General features: G+C 33.5%; 1 long non-coding RNA gene across 24 annotated transcripts in view; it reads right to left on the bottom strand.

The window, feature by feature from the left end:
* Positions 1-19641, bottom strand: part of LOC309866446 — a 297614-nt gene that overhangs the window by 217779 nt on the left and 60194 nt on the right. For 4 of the 24 annotated variants that reach the window (XR_014312667.1, XR_014312669.1, XR_014312670.1 and 1 more), the window contains one exon: positions 1059-1130. The exons of 18 other annotated variants lie outside the window; for them this stretch is intronic. This is a non-coding gene — a long non-coding RNA (uncharacterized lncRNA). Of the gene's footprint in view, positions 1-1058; positions 1131-3865; positions 4168-18120; positions 18594-19641 lie in introns of those variants that run through there. 2 more of the 24 variants (XR_014312686.1, XR_014312684.1) reach the window with 2 other exon arrangements.

Raw genomic sequence — 19641 nt, 5'->3', positions numbered from 1 at the left:
TGTATTATTAGCCCCAGGGTACAGGTCTGTGAATCATCAGGCTTACACATTTCACAGCACTCACCATAGCACATACCCTCCCCAATGTCCATAACCCCACCACCCTCTCCCTACCCCCTTCCCCCAGGAAACCTGTTTGTTTTGTGAGATTAAGAATCTCTTATGTTTTGTCTCCCCCCTGATCCCATCTTGTTTCATTTTTTTCCTTCCCTACCCCCCAAATCCCCAATGTTGCCTCTCAAATTTCTCCTGTTAGGGAGATCATATGATAATTGTCTTCCTCTGATTGATTTATTTCACTCAGCGTAATACCCTCTAGTACCATCCACGTCATCTCAAATGACAAGATTTCATTTCTCTTGATGACTGCATAGTATTCCATTTCAAATATATATGTGTAATATATTACATTATACAATATATATAATTTTATATAATTATATATAATTTTCTGCATTTTATATATATTACACAATGTAATATATATATATATACACACACACACATACATACATACACACACACCACATCTTCTTTATCCATTCATCTGTTGATGGACATCTAGGCTCTTTCCATAGTTTGGCTATTGTGGACATTGGTGCTATAAACATTCGGGTGCATGTGCCCCTTTGGATCCCTACATTTGTATCTTTAGGGTAAATACCCAGTAGTGTGATTGCTGGATTATAGGGTAGCTCTATTTTCAACTTTTTGAGAACCTCTGTGCTGTTTTCCAGAGTGGTTGCACCAGCTTGCATTCCTACCAACAATGTAGGAAGGTTCCCCTTTCTTGACATCCTCGCCAGTATCTGTTATTTCCTGACTTATTAATTGTAGCCATTCTGACTGGTGTGAGGTGATATCTCATGTGGTTTTGATTTGTATTTCCCTGATGCCTCATGATGCAGAGCACTTTTTCATGTGTCTGTTGGCCATCTGGATGTCTTCTTTGCCAAAATGTCTGTTCATGTCCTCTGCCCATTTCTTGATTGGATTCTTTGTTCTTTGGGTGTTGAATTTGATAAGTTCTTTATAGATTTTGGATACTAGCCCTTTACCTGATATGTTGTTTGCAAATATCTTCTCCCATTCCATCAGCTGTCTTTTGGTTTTGTTGACTGTTTCCTTTGCTGTGGAATTTATCAATATTTTAATAATATATTTGTGTGTCATTTGCTTACTGTCTAACCAAACACAATGAAAGACCCATATAACTATTAAGCTTATTTGGTTTGTTCAAAAATATATATCCAGGGCGCCTGGGTGGCTCAGTGGGTTAAGCTGCTGCCTTCGGCTCAGGTCATGATCTCAGGGTCCTGGGATCGAGTCCCGCATCAGGCTCTCTGCTCGGCAGGGAGCCTGCTTCCTCCTCTCTCTCTCTGCCTGCCTCTCTGCCTACTTGTGATCTCTCTCTGTCAAATAAATAAATAAAATCTTTAAAAATATATATATATATATCCAAATCTTTATGCAGGGTCTAGTAAGTTATATATAATATATTTTATAAAATATAAATATATAAAATAACTATATTCATTTCGTTAAACTTCAAATAGCCATAAAAATCCCAAGGAGTTCATAAATCTACCTTGATAATAATACTGAGATAAGAAAAATTTGTCACATTTTGAAATTGAATATCTTAAAGTGAATAAAAGGTACATAAACACCTAAGTGGATAAAAGGTACATAAACACCTAAAAGTAATCAATTTGATGATTAATTTGGCAGAGAAAAAAATAAATGATTATTATATAATCTGTAATTTCCTACGTAATTCTTTTCTATTCCTGAGATTATGTAAATCTGTGTCATAAGTAATTCTCAATTTGTTTCCTTCTGGATTGGATTATAATTTCTGTATAAAAAACCATTCTAAAATTTATCAGCTTAAAATTACAATTATTTATTACTGCTAACTAACCAGCAGTTTGGCTGGGGACAACTGATCTTGGCTGCCTTAGTTGGAGTTGCCTTACTCTGTTCACCTCTCTGTCCTAGGGCCAACTTACTAGCCTGTGTGTGTATGTGTATCTGAACAGACTGAAAAAAAATTGATAATCTTCCTTACATCTATAACACAAAGGAGAACAGAGGACAAACCACTGCCCAAAAGACTGGAGAGATAAACAGGCAAATACAAGGAATCATTGCTTACTGGAGCAGAGATTCACAGGCGAAAACCAGAAATAGCCTCAGGAATCAATGCCAGGCGAAAACCAGAAATAGCCTCAGGAATCAATCAACTTTAATCTGTACAGTGTTATTTAAGAGTAGTGTGTAAATATATATATGTTAATAAAACCCGCATAACATAAATTTGCCATTTTTGCCATTTTTTAAGTACGTTGTTCAGTATTATTAAATATATTCCCATTATTATGAAACAGATCTCCAGAGTTTTTTCACCATGCAAATCTGAAATTCTGTACCCATTAAACAATTCACCTTTTCTCCTCTTCTCCAATCCTTGATGACCACATTCTACTTTACACTTCTATGAATTTGGCTATTTTTGATATTTCATATAAGTGGAATCATACAGTATTTGTCTTTTTTGTGACTGGTTTATTATATTCAGCATAATGTCCTCAAGGATCATCCATGTGTTAGCATATATCAAGATTTCCTTCCTTTTTAAGGCTCAATAATACTCTGTTTTATATATATATATATAAAACATTTTATTTATCCATATATATTAATATATATATCCAAAATATATATCCATCTCTTGGCTATTGAGAATAGTACTGCTATGAACATAGATGTACAAATATTTCTCTGTGACACTACTTTCAATTATTTTAGATGTAAACCTAGAAATGGGATTGCTATAATATAAGGTAGTTCTAGTTTTAATGTTTTTGAAGAAATTCCATACTATTTTCCAAATGGATGCACCATTTTACAATCCCACAAACACATGCAGTTTCCATTTTCTCCACATCCTTGCCAACAGTTATTTTCTGTTTGTTTGTTTGTTTGTTTTAATAGTAGCCATCCCAATGGGTATTGGGTGATATTTGATAGTACTTTGATTTGTACTTCTCTATTGATTAGTAATGTTGAGTATCTTTTCATATACATTTAGCCATTTATATACAATTTTTGGAGAAATGTCTGTTTAAATCCCGTACATGTTTTTAATCAGTTTATTTCATTTTTTGTTATAAGAGTTCTTTATATAGTCTGGATTTTAACCTCTTTTCCAATATGTGGTTTGCAAATACTTTCTCCAAATCTGTAGGTTTCCTTTTCATTCTGTTGATTGTGTCCTTTAATGCATAATATTTTTTAAGTTTGATGTAGCTTAGTTTTTCTTTCTTTTTTTTTTTTTTACTTTTTAAGTCTGTGTTTTTCATGTCCAAGAAATCATTGCTAAATCCAATATCATGAAGGTTTCTTCTATCTTTTCTTTTAGGAGTTTTATAGTTTTAGTTCTTATGTTTAGGTCATTAATTCACTTTGAGTTACTTTCTGCATATGAAGGAAGCTAAAGGTCCAACTTTATTATTTTGAAAGTGGATAATCAGTTTTCCCAACACTGTTTGTTGAAAAGACTGTTTTTTCTCCCATTGACTACATTTCACAGCCTTGTAGGTCGTCTTTTGGCCATATATATAATGATTCATTTCTTGGCTTTCTATGTTATTCTATTGGTCTAGATTTCTGTCTTTGTGCAAGTCATACACCATTTTGATTACTGTATATTTTAAATATTTTTTAAAATCAGTAAGTATGAATTTTCCAATTTTGTTCTTTTTCAGAATTTTTTTGATTTTTGGGATCCATACATATGAATTTATACCCCATCCAAGTCTACTCTCAAATAACACTATACAGATTAAAGGGATAGCCCTACCTGGCATTGATTCCTATGGCTGTTTCTGGTTTCCACATGTGAATCCCTGCTCCAGTAAGCAAAGACTCCTTATATTTTCTTGTCTATCTCTCCAGTCTTTTGGGCAGTGAGTTGTCCTGTGTTCTCTCTCATGTTATGGATACAAGGAAGGTTATTGATTTTTCAGTGTGCTCATTATTGTCCTTTCTGTTAGAATACAGTGCTGATTTTCAAGTCTTTAAATGAGAAAACAGAAAACAGACTGAACAGGTTTCTTTCTAAATTCTGCTTGTAAATTGGCCTGTTTTTGTTGTTATTGTTGTTTTTTTGAGTGTACTTCCATCTTATAGAACCTAGAAATATGTGGCCAAAGGTAGTTCGTGCTTTCAACATGCTGCCTGGCAAAAATCTACCTCAATTCTTTAAGTACATTTTTAGTTACTGTTGGTGAAACAGACAGATTTCTGTTTTTCAGGCCTCCAGTAATAGTTTTATTATGCTTTTCCTGTCTTCACTTGTTCTCACTTCCAAAGCCAGTTCTACCTATTTTAGGATTTTATTATCACAGCTCTCCATTTCTAGTTGTCAATTTTAGTAATGGTTGACTATTGATACATAACAAAACACTCCCAAATTCAGCTGGAGGTTAGTTGATCCAAGATGGGCTGCATTGAAATGTATCTGATCCATATTTTTCTTATACTTTTTGTACCAACAGGCTAGACAGTACATGTTTTTCTTAGAATGATGGTAAAGGTTAAGAGGAATTAATAGTACACATATTTTTAAGCCTTTGTCACTTTACACCTACCATAGTCTACTGACAAATGCTAACAGCATGACTATTCTTAGGGTCAAGTTTTAAGATACATCTTCTGCCCATAGGTGGAGGATAGCCAAAGTAAATATTTTTGAATAATTTTCAAATCTGCAACAACTTTCTTTTCCCATATTGGCATATATGTTTTTAAATAGAAGTTTCATTTATATCTCTGTCTCTCTCTTTCAATAAATACACGTGCTTAAAAGTGTGTGCGCACACACAGAGCTACTACAAGCCCATGTGCAAATGAGAAAAAAGGGATTCTTTTTTGTGAATGGACACATTTGTGATGTACAAGGTTTGGTAAGGGAAGTGACTGCTAATTTAATTGTCATTCTTACTCTCATACTGATAAGCCCTCATGGACTGAATCAGTTGCTCTGCTAAATATCAATATCTTATATGAACACAAATCTAACAGCAGAAATTACAAGTGTATTCTTAACAACTCATAGCTTCCTGGACTTGCGGTATGTAAATTCTTCTGCCAGCTTCTTTAAACTACATTTTTTTTTTCACATGAATCACCAATAACACATTCAAAATAGGATCTTTTACATTAAGAGAACATTATGTTTTGTTACTATGGGAACTGTCTGCTCTTCCTGAAAAGCTTTCATAGTTCTTTCCTGCTGCACTCCCCCCACCCTGGTTCTCTGCATGTTTTACCCCTCATATTCTCTAGCTGCCACTTTGTGTCTGCCTTTGCTCTGACTTTGATTGAGTGGAGTTTTATGACCTTTATACTCCTAGTATAATCATTTCTTTGATCTGAAATTTTGCATTCTTTCTAAGAAGGAAGAGTTTAATAATTATTTGTCATATATTTCTACTATATCTTGAATTTTTAGGTAGAAATTGTCAGACTCTAAATAAATCTTTTGCAGGAATAAATATTTAAATAGATAAAATAATTGCTAGTCATTGGACACAGATTATATAATCATTTTCCATCTTTCTTTAGAATGATAAAGCATTAATCAGAAACTTTAACACAGACAAGAAAGCCCCTGCAATCCATGATTTTCCCTAAGGCATTTGTGAGTGATATAAATACTGCCAGAAATTGTGCCAATGGACTGCTTAAAAGATTTGAGACACTCCAAGTATTAAAACCTAAGAATGCTTCAGTAGAGTGTTTTGTCTATAAAAACACAGCTTACTTGGGAATAAGATGAGAGCAGTATGTCTACCAACATTTTTGGAAAGAGAATGAATCCTCTACCTTCCTGTCTTATATAATGTTTACTCATGAAATTTTTTGAAATACTAGGTCATACCCTGGATTTGAAGATCATTTTCAGTTAAGAATTAGTCATATATCCATGAATAATGGAATATTGATAGGGACAAGGTAAATGATGTTAATTCCATATTTAAATAGAATTGGGATATACTTTTTAATTATTCATACGCTCTTTTTTGACATAGTGACATTATGTTTGGAACACAACAGCTTGTAATTGTAAATTTCATGTGTCAACTTGGCTAGTATAGTATCCAGTTGTTTGGTCAAACAGTAATGTAGATGTTGCTATGAAGGTATTTTGTAGATCTGACTAACATAGTTAAGTAAAGGAGATTATGTTCAGTAATGTAAGTAGGCCTTATCTAATCAGTTGAAGGCCTCCTAAGCAAAAATTGAGGTTTCTGGACAAAAAGGAATTCTACCTCAGAACTATAATGTAGAAATCCTACGTAAATTTGCATTTTGTCAATCTGCCATATAGATTTTGGATTCAACACCTCAACTTCAGCCTTTTCCTGAATTTCCATCTTTCTAGCCTGCCCTTCAGATTTTTGACTTGTTAACCCCCAGAATCTTATCAGCCAGTTCCTTAAATTAAGTCTCTTTCTCTCTATATATTTAAGTCTCTTTCTCTCTATATATTTACATCTCACTGGTTTTGTTTGTTTGTTTTTATTTTGTTTTGTTTACTAGTCTTAAAGGAAAAAATATTCTGACACTTGTTAAAATGGAAGACTTTATTTAAGACTGTTGCAGTAGAGGAGACATCCCAGGCTTTACTCCAGATGCAAGAACAAATGGGAATTTATGGCCAACGAGTAGTGTGAGAGGGTGAGGGACTCAATGGATGGGAAATTACTAAGAGGAGACATCCAAGGATGGGTAGGGTTCTTCCTAAACCAACTTAACAGGATTCTTCTTGAAAGCATACTGGATGATTAGATTCTAAGAGTGGGTGGAATTTTTGTTAAACTGACAAATAGGATTCCTGCTAGAATTGGATTTGTCTAGGAAACAAAAGCCCAATGTCAAGATCTAGTAGTGAAGAGGGCTCAGAGGAGCCTAACTAAACCCAAGTCAGGGAGTCCTTGGCAAAAACCATACTGATGCAATGAGTGCTTCACCCCACCCCTCACCCCCACCCCCAGATATCTTTTATTTATGCACCAAAAAGCATAAGCACATATTAGCCACATTTTCTGGAAGAGCATGAAGTTCGACATAAAATATAAATATCATTTAAAGAGCTTGTGTATATGCACTAAGGTTTGAGAATTCCAGCTTTTTAAATAAATAATTGGCTAAACATAGAAATATTTAAGCATCCATGAAAATATCTACTTGTCCACAATAAGTAGAAATTTCACATTTATGAGGGTAAATGTAAGATAATTTTATTCATTTTTAAGCAGAGTATATTTTAAATATATGGACCAAGTTTTAATCTTATTGTGTAGAATGGTAAACTATGTTTTCTTATTATGCCAAATGATAATATTCTATATTATTAAATATTTCTTTAAGTGGCAGCAGCTGGCTTACTGCTGTGTAAAGTGCAATCTCAGCTACATCCATTATTCTGAAATTGCTAGAACTGGAACTTAAAATAAGAGCAGATAAAACTTTATTAGCAAATACACAAAAATGTACTCACTTAAATATAGCACATAATTCCAGGGAATGGTTTAATAGTATATATGAAGACCAACTCAGTAAATGCTGAAGCTGTAAATACTCATCTCTGCGCTACTATCTATAACAATGAACCATTTCTATTATCAAGATGAAGAGGTAATAATAGTGTCATGGGATTCTATGTAAATGAATCTCATAGGCATTGTAACAGCACATAATAGAAATGACTTTCTCACCTGGTAAATGACTTTCTAAAAGGCCAGTAGTGGCACAAATTCAATTATTGCGAATCTGAGTTTCTTTCCCCTCTCCTAGTTAGTATGTCTTTTTTGTTTCATTAATAATAGGAAAGTGTTTATAAAGTATTAATGGAGAAAAGAATTATGGTTGGCTGATAGAAGGAAGTGAGAAATGGAGTATGTCTCATTATATAACAAATTTGCCACTCTCTTTGAAGTGATGGAGATTGTTTCTAAGACAACAAATAACCAAGAGGCTTTGTGTGCATTTATTATATTATATTTTAAGAGAATACACGAATAGATGAGTCTTCTGTCAGCCTGGTACTTTCTTATAGAGTATTTCAGATCTCAAATATTTGCTAAAAAATAACAGGTCTTTGTAAGTGATAGGAGATAAAGTCACCATCTACAAAACTTAATGTTCAAACCACATCACTGTGAAACACTCCCTTAAAACAATAAACCATCCACTTTTACACTTTTTCTTGTTCAAGTATCAAAATACACTAAAGGAAAAATCATTCCTATAACAATAATATAAGGCAATGAGCAACAGCTTGAGTTTTATATTCTGTACTTTCATTTCAATTTCCCTGTCATGGGCACCAAATTAATATAAATGTAAGAGCACATACTGGTGCTATTCCATCTGTGAGATACTGAATGAAAATCCAGCCATATAAAAATTAAATAAATACTCGTTATCCATATTTGATAATATACAAATTTTATTCTAGTTATGTTGCTAATATTATCAGATATATACAAAAAAGATAAAATGTTTTAATTTAAAGCTTATTTCTAATACTTACATTGTAACAGCCAATTTCAAGGGCCCACCATTAGAGTATGAAAGAAAAAAATTTAAAAATCTTAACAGTACAAACTGAAAAATGATTAAACAATAGAGAACAGCACAGAAGAGAAAACAAAAATCCAAATGAATTTGTTATGTTGACAAAAAAATGTGAGAAATAAAACCAGTTAAACTTCAATTACTCCTCCAAAAGGGAATTTTGGAAGGGAATAGGAGCTTAATAGTGAACTTATTTTGTGCATTTTTTTAAAGGTAGAAAGACAATTAGAAATACTGTTAAACTCTCCTTAGAGCTTCTTTTGAACTTGCCTACATTGGTTTTCTATCACTGCTGTACAAAGTGTATGAACTTGGAAGCTTAAACAATACCCACTTCTTATTGTAGCTTTCAAATCTGATATGGAGCTCACCAGGCTAGAATCAAAATACTGCAGGGCTGCATCTATACTGAAGGGTCTGAGGAAAAGCAAATATTTTAGGTGTGTTAGCCAAGTTCAGTTCTTTGCAGTTACAGGACTGATGTCCCCATTTTCTTGCTGGCTGTCAGCCAGAGACCTCGCTTAGCTACAAGAAGCTTCCTTCCAGTCTTTGTACATGGGTCCCTCCAACTCAGAATCAGCAATGGCAATTGGAATTCTTCTCATGCATGGAATATTCTTGACTTTTCTTTCTGCTGTAAAGGTTTCCAAAGACTTTCATTAACTTGGAGACCAAGGAAATAATGTACCATGAATTTAATCTGAAGAGTAATGGAAAATTCTAGTGTTCATGGGGATAAGGCCACTCTTATCTGGTTATTTAGCTATGGGACACAGGTATTGCTGCAACAGATATTTAAAAAAAAAATCATTCCATATGCTGAACTTGGTCTCAATATGTTATTTAATAGATAAAGGCAGAAAGATTAATAAGTGCACATATGAACAGAATAATTAATAAGATTAATTAAGCCACATGCAGAATCTGCACCTAAGGGAAAAAATAATGCACAGAATGGCATAAACAGAAGTGTTTAACTGATGGAATTCTTCAAAGAAAAGTAGACATTCTTCTATATTTGTGTCATTTTGTTTTAGGGGTTACATCACTGTTTTGGTAATATCTTAAGAAAACTATCAACACTGATTTAGATTTAATATTAAAAAAATCAGTATATCTGTATACTTTATATTTTCATGAGCATTTCTGTCACACATCAGGGAAAAGACAAGTGGAGTATTACATCCCTAATTCTCTACCATCTAACACTAGAATCTACTATTCCCTTATTTTAAATTAAACCTCAACCAGAAAACTAATAGAAGATAAGTAAAGGAAAGAAGTATTGTATGTCAGAAAGAGTCATTTATGGTAAAAAAAAAAAAAAAGGTGTAATACTGAGAGACTGAGAGGACATTTTATTTGGGGCTTTGTCTTTTGTTTCAATCAAGTCAGTTTTATAAGCTACTTTCCCCAAGAGATAATAAATGATCTTGTTTTTTTACTCCTTAGAAGAATGTAGATGGTAATGCAGAAACTAAAAATGTTCATAGGGTGCTTGAAATTACTGATACTGAAAAGAAAGTTTTATTCTATACATTAACCTGTATGATCCAGATAAGTTTGCATCACATATCACTGTGACTATAATGATAAGGTCTGAGTAAGTGATAATTACAAATTTGCCAAGAATCAGTCCTCCCAAGAAAGCACAATTCTGAAGTGATTTTAATGAGACAAATTTCACCTTACTTTTATGTCCTTGATTAAATGTCTATAATGGATTAAAATGAAATTAAACAAAATCATCTGTACTATTTATCATCATGATAAAATACTTCATGAATACCCTCAAACCAAACATGCAATCATATATAACAAATGTAGACAATTGGCTTTCACTTCAAATCTGGATTATTTTTCTCCTTCTAACAAAATGGAATTAACATTGAAGTTACAAAGTACCTTTTTAAAAATTTTATAATATGATCATCGTCATGAATCCTAGAATAAATCTTACTATCTAATGAGGATTAATCACTTGAAAACTAGAAGAGTTGATTTCAGGCAGAAATGGGACAAAATTATAATCAGTTATGTTACTTTAAGGTACTATTTAGTAAATAATTCCTATATAGTTATTAGAAATAGTGTTATTCTTCTTGGAGAATGGTAGGAAGAGGAGGAGAAAAAATAGAATCAAATGGAATAAAGCCAGAATTTTAGAGTATGTGTACACATAGGGTGACTTCTCTTCCTCTAAAATTTGCCCCTTAAACACAACCATATATATGTACAAACACATACGCATATAGAAGTTATGAAAAACTTTATTTGTTGCTTGAATCTATTATGGGTGGGCAGGTATAGATATCCATATACTTTATGAACACAAAATGAAGTATAAATGAAAGGAGGAAAGAATCAAGGACATCTATGTCTAATCTGAAATAGTATTTTAAAATCTGTAATATTTGTCTGAATCCCTTGTGTCCACATATTTAAAAAAACAATCTTTCTGAAAAAATAAACTTGTGAGCATTAGTGAAGGGTCATTCAACTTGGAATGATTAGCCCAAAATTTTAGTAATCATAAGGGAAGATATTGAATTTGAAACAGGAAGTGATTCTCTTTTCATAAAAAAGGAAAAACAGGGGTGTTTGGGTGTCTTAGTCGGTTAGGTTAAGCATCTGCCATTGGCTTAGGTCATTATCCCAGGGTCTTGGGATCCAGCTCCATGTGGTGGTCCCTGCCCGGTGGGGAGTTTGCTTCTCCCTCTCTCCTGCTCATGCTTTCTTCTCTTGCTGGCTCTCTTGGTCTCTCTCTCTCTCTCTCTCTCAAATAAATAAATAAAATCTTAAAAAAAAAAATAAAAGAAAGGAAGAACATCTCCGTGGGGGGTGGTTTCCAAGTACATTGTGTGTTTGCATGTGTACATGCATGCAGGGTGGTACATAGCACAAGTGGTTTTTACCCTCTAAAACCTTATATTCAGTATGTTTAAGTATTGAGTTTTGTTATTATCAAGCATAATAAGAAAATACTGGATTTCTAGAAAATAGGCAGTGTTCAAATCTGAAAGACATTAAGTATACCAGAAGACAGCATTTTCAGGATGCCTTGATTTGTGCCAATATGAATGTCAAGTGAACTAGAAAAATCATACACAATCAGATCTTACTCACAAAGATGATAATAGAAAAAGGAATTGTGATATCAGTTATGATTTAAAAATAAAGTATTTGGGGGCACCTGAGTGGCTCAGTGGGTTAAAGCCTCTGCCTTCGGCTCAGGTCATGATCTCAGGATCCTGGAATCGAGCTCCACATCGGGCTCTCTGCTCAGCAGGGAGCCTGCTTCCCCCTCTCTCTCTGCCTGCCTCTCTGCCTACTTGTGATCTCTGTCAAATAATAAATAAAATATTTAAAAAAAATAAAGTATTTGTGCAATGTAATTAAAACATGTAGAGACAACCATGTGACACTTCAACCTAAGAGAATTCTCCACAATATAATCTACATACAAAAGTTATTACCTAAAACATGAAGCACATTAGCTCATTCCTAGAGGAAAACAAATTTTTGTGACAATTAGTAATGTTATTTAACATGCATTTAATCTGACGAACTAGTACACTGGTTCTATAAAAGCATAGATAATCCCTAACAGATGAATAGATTGTTTTAAGAAAAGATTTCTCACTCAAGATATAATAAACTCCTTGGATTCATATAACACTAATATGAAATTTAAGAAAATATAGTACAGTGGCAAACCGAAGACTATTTGCCTTCTGTGATAAACTTATCTAATGAGGGACAAGAAAAAGCAAGCATACAAACAAAAGACTGACATATGAACGTTTAAATCTTAGAATTGTTTGGCTTCTAATCTTTTTTAGTTTTTGCTTTCAATTTTTATATCAACATATAATGTATTTTTAGCCTCAGGGGTACAGGTCTGTGAATTGTCAGATTTACACACTTCACAGCACTCACCACAGCACACACGCCCCCAATGTCCATAACCCCTTGGCTTCTAATCATTTTATCCAACCCTTTCCCAATGGGAAACTTTTCTCTACAACCTCCTTGATTTTTTTTCCCACTTAACTTCTCTGTCACTAATTTCTGTTCCTTAGGAGATAGAGGCTTCTAGTTACATAGTGAATAAGTCATGGGAATAAAAGATAAAGCATAGGGAATATAGTCAATGATACTGTAGTAGCACTGTATGGTGACAAATGGGAGCTACATTTGTGGTGAAACATAACATAATATATAACCTATTTGAATCACTATATTGTTCACCTGAAACTAATGGAATATTGTGTGTTAAGTATATGGGGAAAAAAAAGGGATTGCTTATACAAAAACATTTCTCAAATTTTTTTGGTAATACTTCTTTGTCAGTATTTTTAAAAATATTTAAGGAATTTAAAATATTATAATAATAATAGATATTTTCTGAGGAGTACAGATTTCGGTAGAATATCACTTCAGTAAAGTATGACACAATATTGTTTCATTAATTGTATTAGAAAGCATGCCATTTACAGCTACAACTTCCTTTTAAGCTAAATGGGTCCTGTTAAATAAAAGCCTCTTTTATTTTTCTGACATATTGAAGAGTGTGGGTATTATAGTTTTGGGAAGAGATCTAAGCCAGGGGGATTTCAAATTGTGAATAATAGAGGGAAAATGAATGAAGACTCTCAAAGAATTTTGGGAAATGGGTAGCATGGAAAAAAAAAAACAGGAGAAAAATTTAAAAATTATTGACAAGTTGCTATATTGGGTGAAAGAAAAAGTAATATTTTCATTAATATTTCCAATTTTATTTATGTAGAAAAATTATTAATTTATATAAAAAGAATATGTGTATTTCCATCCAACCAAATAATCAAATGGCAAAGATAATGTTTAAAATTTCCATTTGTAATGATATAAATATAAACCTAGAAATAAATCTACTTAATGTTGGAAAAACTATACTGAAAACAAAATATTACTGAGAAATATTATATAACTCCGAAATAAACAGAGGTTCATTCCATGTTTTTTTGTATTAGAAGACTCAATATTTTGAGGTGTAAAGCAACATCATTCAACATCTCAGAAGATTATCTCACTTTTTATCTTTTCTTTCTTTCTTTTTCTTTTTCTCTCTTTCTCTCCCTTCCTTCCTTCCTTTTCCTTTTCTTCTTGATTTTTCTTTTTTCTCTTCTTTTTTCCTTTTCTTTCTTTTCTTTTCTTCTTTCATGAATATAGAAGAGGCTTACATAAACCAGAAATAATATTGTAAAAGAAAAATCAGGGAGGACCTACACTATCAAAAATTAAAACCCAATACAAAACTATGGTAATTAAACAGGGTGTTATTGACAGAATGATGCACAAAAGGCAACACCAATAAACAGAGTATGGAAAGAGACACACATATTAAATACTCGACATGATAAAATGCTGCTATAGATCACTAGGGAAATGAATTTCTTTTCAGTACATTGTGATGAATAAATATCTGTATAGAAAATACTAACCTTCATACTTACATCACTAGCTCAAAAATTAACTTGTGAGAGAAAACATTTCTAGAATAGAAATCATAAATATCTTACTGAGTTTGAGATAAACATTTATTTGATAAATAGGAAAAAATTTCCTATAAGAGATTGATTAACTGGACTTCATTACAATGTAGAACTTCTGTTCAATAAAGTATATCATTCATAAAATAAAAAGTCAAACCAGATACTCTGATTAAATATTTGCTCATATAAATCTCCTAAAGGCCTTACAGATAGAAGAAATAAAGAACAGATTCAGATCAATAACTTCACACTATAGTATATCCAAATATTAAAATGTGCTTAACATCATTAGCATAAAATAAGTTCTAATTAACCCCACAAGGAGATTCTACCACATCAGCCCCCACCCTAAGGACTGATCAAGAACAACAACAACTAAATACACAAGTTAGGGAGATTATAGAGCAGCTAGTAATCTGATAGATAATTGCCCAGAGTATAATTCCTGCATTCACTTCAGAGAACTATCCAACAATATCTAATGCTAATATAGAGTGACTGTAGTTTTAGATTTATAGTCAAGAGAACAGAATGCATATTTGCACAAAAGATACATAAAAGTATACATGGCAATTTTATTCATAAAGGTCAAATTCTATATACAACCCAAATATTCATCTAGTGAAAAACCAATAAATAAATTGTGGTATAGTCATAAAATGGGACCCAGCATGGTAATCAAAGTATATCAGTGGTACACACAACATGAATGATTTTTTAAAAATTTTATTTTGAGCAGAAGATTCTAGACACACATTAGGGTATGTTTTTACTTTCAAGAAGTGCAAGAAAAGACAAAACTAATCTATAAATTTAAAGGTCAGAATAGTGGTTACTGACAAAGGGCACAAGAGACCCTTCTGGGAATGATGACAATGCTCAGTGTGTTGGTCTCTAAGGTGGTTATATGCATGTATGCCTGAGTAAAACACATAGCTATACATATTGAATTTTGTGATCTTACTGGATGTAAATATTATATCAATAAATGAAGAAATACAATTTACTCTTGTAAAATGCAGGGGTTTAGGGGCAATCACCCCCAAAACAGTTGAAAATAATGTATTAACTTTTGACTCCTCCCAAATTTAACTACTAATAGCCCATTGCTGGCCAGGACCCTTACTACTAACATAGTCAATTAACACATTTTATATGTTATATGTATTGGAGACTGCATTTGTACAATAAACTAGAGAAAAGAAAGTGTTATTAGAAAGTCATAAGAGAAAACACATTTACAGTACTCTACTGTATTTAAAAAAAATTGTGTATAAGGGACCAGTATAGTTCAAACTCCTGTTGTTTAAGGATCAACTGTACTCCAAAATATATAGATTATAAATGCTTTTATGAAAATAAATTTACAAATTAAATTGACTCATATTAGAAAATATAATACTTTGAAAGAAACACCTAAAGCAATGGGAAATTTAATTAGTTCTATAAGTGTTAAGTAATTGAAATATTATTTTAAAATCTCCCCCATGGGCACCTGGGTGGCTCAGTCAGTTAAGCGTTCAACTCTTGATTTCAGCTCAAGTCATGATCTCAGGCTGGTGAGATCAAGCCTCATGTGAGGCTCTGTGCTCAGTGGGGATTCTGCTTGAGATTCTCTCTTTCCTTCTCCCTCTGCCCCTCAACCCTGCATGTGTATGTGTGTGTTCTGTCTCCCTCTAGAAATACATAAATAAATCTTTAAAAAAAATAAAAAAGTCTCCCCCCCCAGTGAAACTTTGAGAATTATGTAGTTCACCAGTGAATTCTGCAATTTTAAAGAAGTTCATAGAAGCAAAGGGAACATAATCTGAATCATTTTATGAGACCCATCTTATCTTTATATAATAGACATTAAAGGGTGATCACAGCATGGGCTATTATATGACACACACTTAATCAAAACAGATTTCTTAGGCAACAAATCAGAACAAAAATATTTGAAATATGCAATATGAAGATTTGGGGGGTGGGGAGCAGACAAACAATCAGATGCTACTTAGCTGTGCCACACAGCTATTCTCTGCCAAGTCTGGACATCAGTCCCCAGCCTTTACACAGCAAGGGGGTTAGGTGGTGGGGTGACAGGGTAGTTATGTAAAGTAGCGCCATCTGTGTCCTAGAGGATCTCTACTAGGATCTCTATTAGTTATCTAAAGTGGAGCCTTCCGTGTGCCACTTTAGGTAAGATCTGAACATTCTTCCTACATTCTAATCAGGGCATGCCTTACCCTCCTCAGGGTCTGGAAAATGTAGACCCAAGGGAGGTCATTGCACAGGCTTGAACAAGATGGAAGGCCAAAGATGGAGTCAGTGTTGTAAGCACTCCTACGAAGTTCTAGCTTAATAAATTTAAAAATGACTTGGAAGTTGAATATTGACTTATGAATTGTTGCTGAGCACAAAAGGGAGGGAGGTAGAGAGACTTTGGGTTTGTCCTTTTCTTCACTCAGTGGTTTAACCATGAAAATATCCAGTTCATGTCTATATTTTAACTACACACACAGACACACACACACACACACACACACACTGCACATACAATATTGTTTACTAGGTATTTTTCAATTTTTATCAATTTATACAAATATAATAATGAGTTATGATATTTGAGTTTTTCACCCAATATTAAATTCCCTAGATACTAATGAGGATACATATAGATCTGTTTAATGGGTTATAACTGCTAAACATAAATATGGAAATATACCAAAATGTATTTGCTCATTCTTCTAATTATGGGCACCTCACTTATATCCAGTATTTCTTCATTGTAAATAATGCTGCTTTGAACATTTGTGCACATGACTGCTTATATGTTCTCTGATGCATATAGCTAGATATGGAGTTTCTTGGCTATAGCATAGATCCATTGAAAAACTTGATTTGATATTGCAAAAATGGTCTCCAGAAGGATTTTACTAATTGTCTCTATAACTGACAATGATTGAAAGTTCCTATTCTCTTATATGTGAACAAGAGGTATTTTTAAAATTAACATATAATGTATTATTAGCCCCAGGGGTACAAGTCTGTGAATCTTCAGGCTTACATACTTCATAGCACTCACCATAGCACATACCCTCTCCAACATCCATAATCCAACCACCTTCTCCCTACCCACCTCACTCCTGGCAGCCCTCAGTTTGTTTTGTGAGATTAAGAGTAACAAGAGATATTTTAATGGAGTGGAGGGCCAGAATGCAGATCTAAATTTGAAAAAGTGGGAGATGAAATATAGAAATATTGGACACAAGCATTTACTTTGTGACATGCCATAGAAAAGAGGAGAGAGTTATTTTATATTATCAATTATTCCCTAAGTATTGAGAGAATAGCAGTGTTTCTGCCTTTGGGGGACTTACTTTGTTGTCAGGGTCACAGAACATAATCAAATATCTCTTTCTTTCTTATTAATGTCATGAATAAATGTTATAAAGAGGAATAAAATATATAGGACAGAGATCATAGATAAGAGTTGATTTACAGAAGAGACACCGTATGTCTCTTACTGTTACTGGTCCAGTGAGACCTAAATAGGGAGGTGATAGGTGAAGGAATATACCTAAATGGTTAAGAGTGTACCAGGCTATAACCAGGTGACTATACAGAGGATATTCTAGGGAAAAGTCATGGTGCATGCAAAGGCTTTAAGGCAGAAACATGTTTGATGTATTCAAGGCATGACAAAAAGAGCAGTGTGATTGGATTGGCGAGCAGGGGAGAGGACCTTAGGAAATGAAGTTAAAGACTTTGACAAAGGTCTGCTCACATAGGGTGTTTTGGCTATGCTACAAACTTCAAATGTTATTCCAAGTGTGACCTAACATTCTGAGAGTTGAAAGCAACTCATGATCTCTTTTCTTTTAAGTACCTTACATTCAAGGTGATAGAGAATACATTATAGGAAGACAGAACAGAGTGGAAATGAGAGTCCAGGGTAGTTTCCATTACTATAGTTGAGGGGAAAAAATCATTGTGGCTTATAAAACAAATCAGAAATGGAAGAACTAAACTTGATAGAATTAACAGTACAGTTTTGTAGTATTTGCTGAAGGATTGGTTGAAAGGTAGCACATAAAAAGAGGAATAGCTTTTTGCCATGAGCATCTGGGATAAAGGCAATGACATACCTTTGGTGGGAAGGCCTGGTGCAGGGAATAGGAGGCAAAGGAAGAGGTTAAGAGTTGTAATTTACATATTAAATGTGAGATGTTTCTTAAGCATCAAAGAGTGGATGCCAAGTAGAAGTTTAGATGTTAGTTTGGAACTCAAAGAGGAGCTCAGGGATGGAGATGATAATCTGGAAGACCATCAGCTTATTTGAATCCATTGGAAAGTATGAGAGCATCAAGGAAGGAGTGGGTGTAGATGAGAAAAAGCTCACGATGGATCCCTGGACTCTCCAAATTGCTGGAAGACAAGAAGCAATAGCACAAGCTCTGCAGTTTACCAGGGAATTAGCAATAAAACCAAGAGGGCATGGCACCCTGTGGGCTAGGTAAAAATATGGTGTTTGTATTATTCTTGGATATCTCCTGTTTCTTATTTGTCTTTGTTTCTATGTAGACAATAGCCTATGAGCTTTTTAAAGGAGCTTTGGTTCCTAGAACGTGGTGTCAGTGACTTGCACCCAGTGTCTACTCAATTTATGTTGAATAAATGAAAAAAGCAGACATCAAGTTATAAATAATTCTGGAATGTGTAGCACATAATTTTGAGTAAAGAATAAAAATAGTATGCAAAGTGTCTTAAAAACTTAGCCTAGGAAACATGATAGAGCTGAATGAAGATGTGCTACTCTGGGAGAAGAATATAAAAGAGGAAGGCTGAAAATTGTACAGGCAAATTTCAAACACCTCACAGCTTTGCCTTTGGCTAAACCTGGGGCTGAGACTGTTAGATTTAGCAAAGAATGGTAGCAAGTATTGGAAATTTGGAATATAAATTACTAGGAGCCTAGATAGTTATAGATTATTGTAGTTTTTTTATGTATAGTTTATCTGTCATGTTGGTTATGTGCCAATTTCATAAAGAGATAATAAAAGCCTTCATTTTCCACTTTGACACTTCAAAAATGTATCATAGATTCATGAAGGTTAGTAGGTGATGCCTTCCAATAATATATTCATAGTAGATAACCCCAAATCTTATAAGTAAGATTTTTTTCAGGCAAAAATATGATTAAACTAGATTCAGCCTAAAGCAAAATTTCATTTATGATTTATTGATATTTTTGGTTGGTTAAATCACTGCAGGGGAATTATGTTAGAAAAGCAGTTTGTGTCATCCTAGTAAAACCTAACCCTGTATCCAATAAATGACGAGCAGCACTTATATTTCACTTTGCTAGGTACCAGAGAGCTGGGATCTATAAACTGTCCTGAATATAAATGCTTCTTTTACCTTGGAGCAATACTAAAGAACATAAAGGCATTAATATACCAGATATAATAAATTG

This window comes from Mustela nivalis (assembly GCF_964662115.1).
Source record: "Mustela nivalis genome assembly, chromosome: 6".
Classification (NCBI taxonomy): Eukaryota; Metazoa; Chordata; class Mammalia; order Carnivora; family Mustelidae; genus Mustela; species Mustela nivalis.
This window is presented reverse-complemented; position numbering and strand designations above follow the sequence as displayed.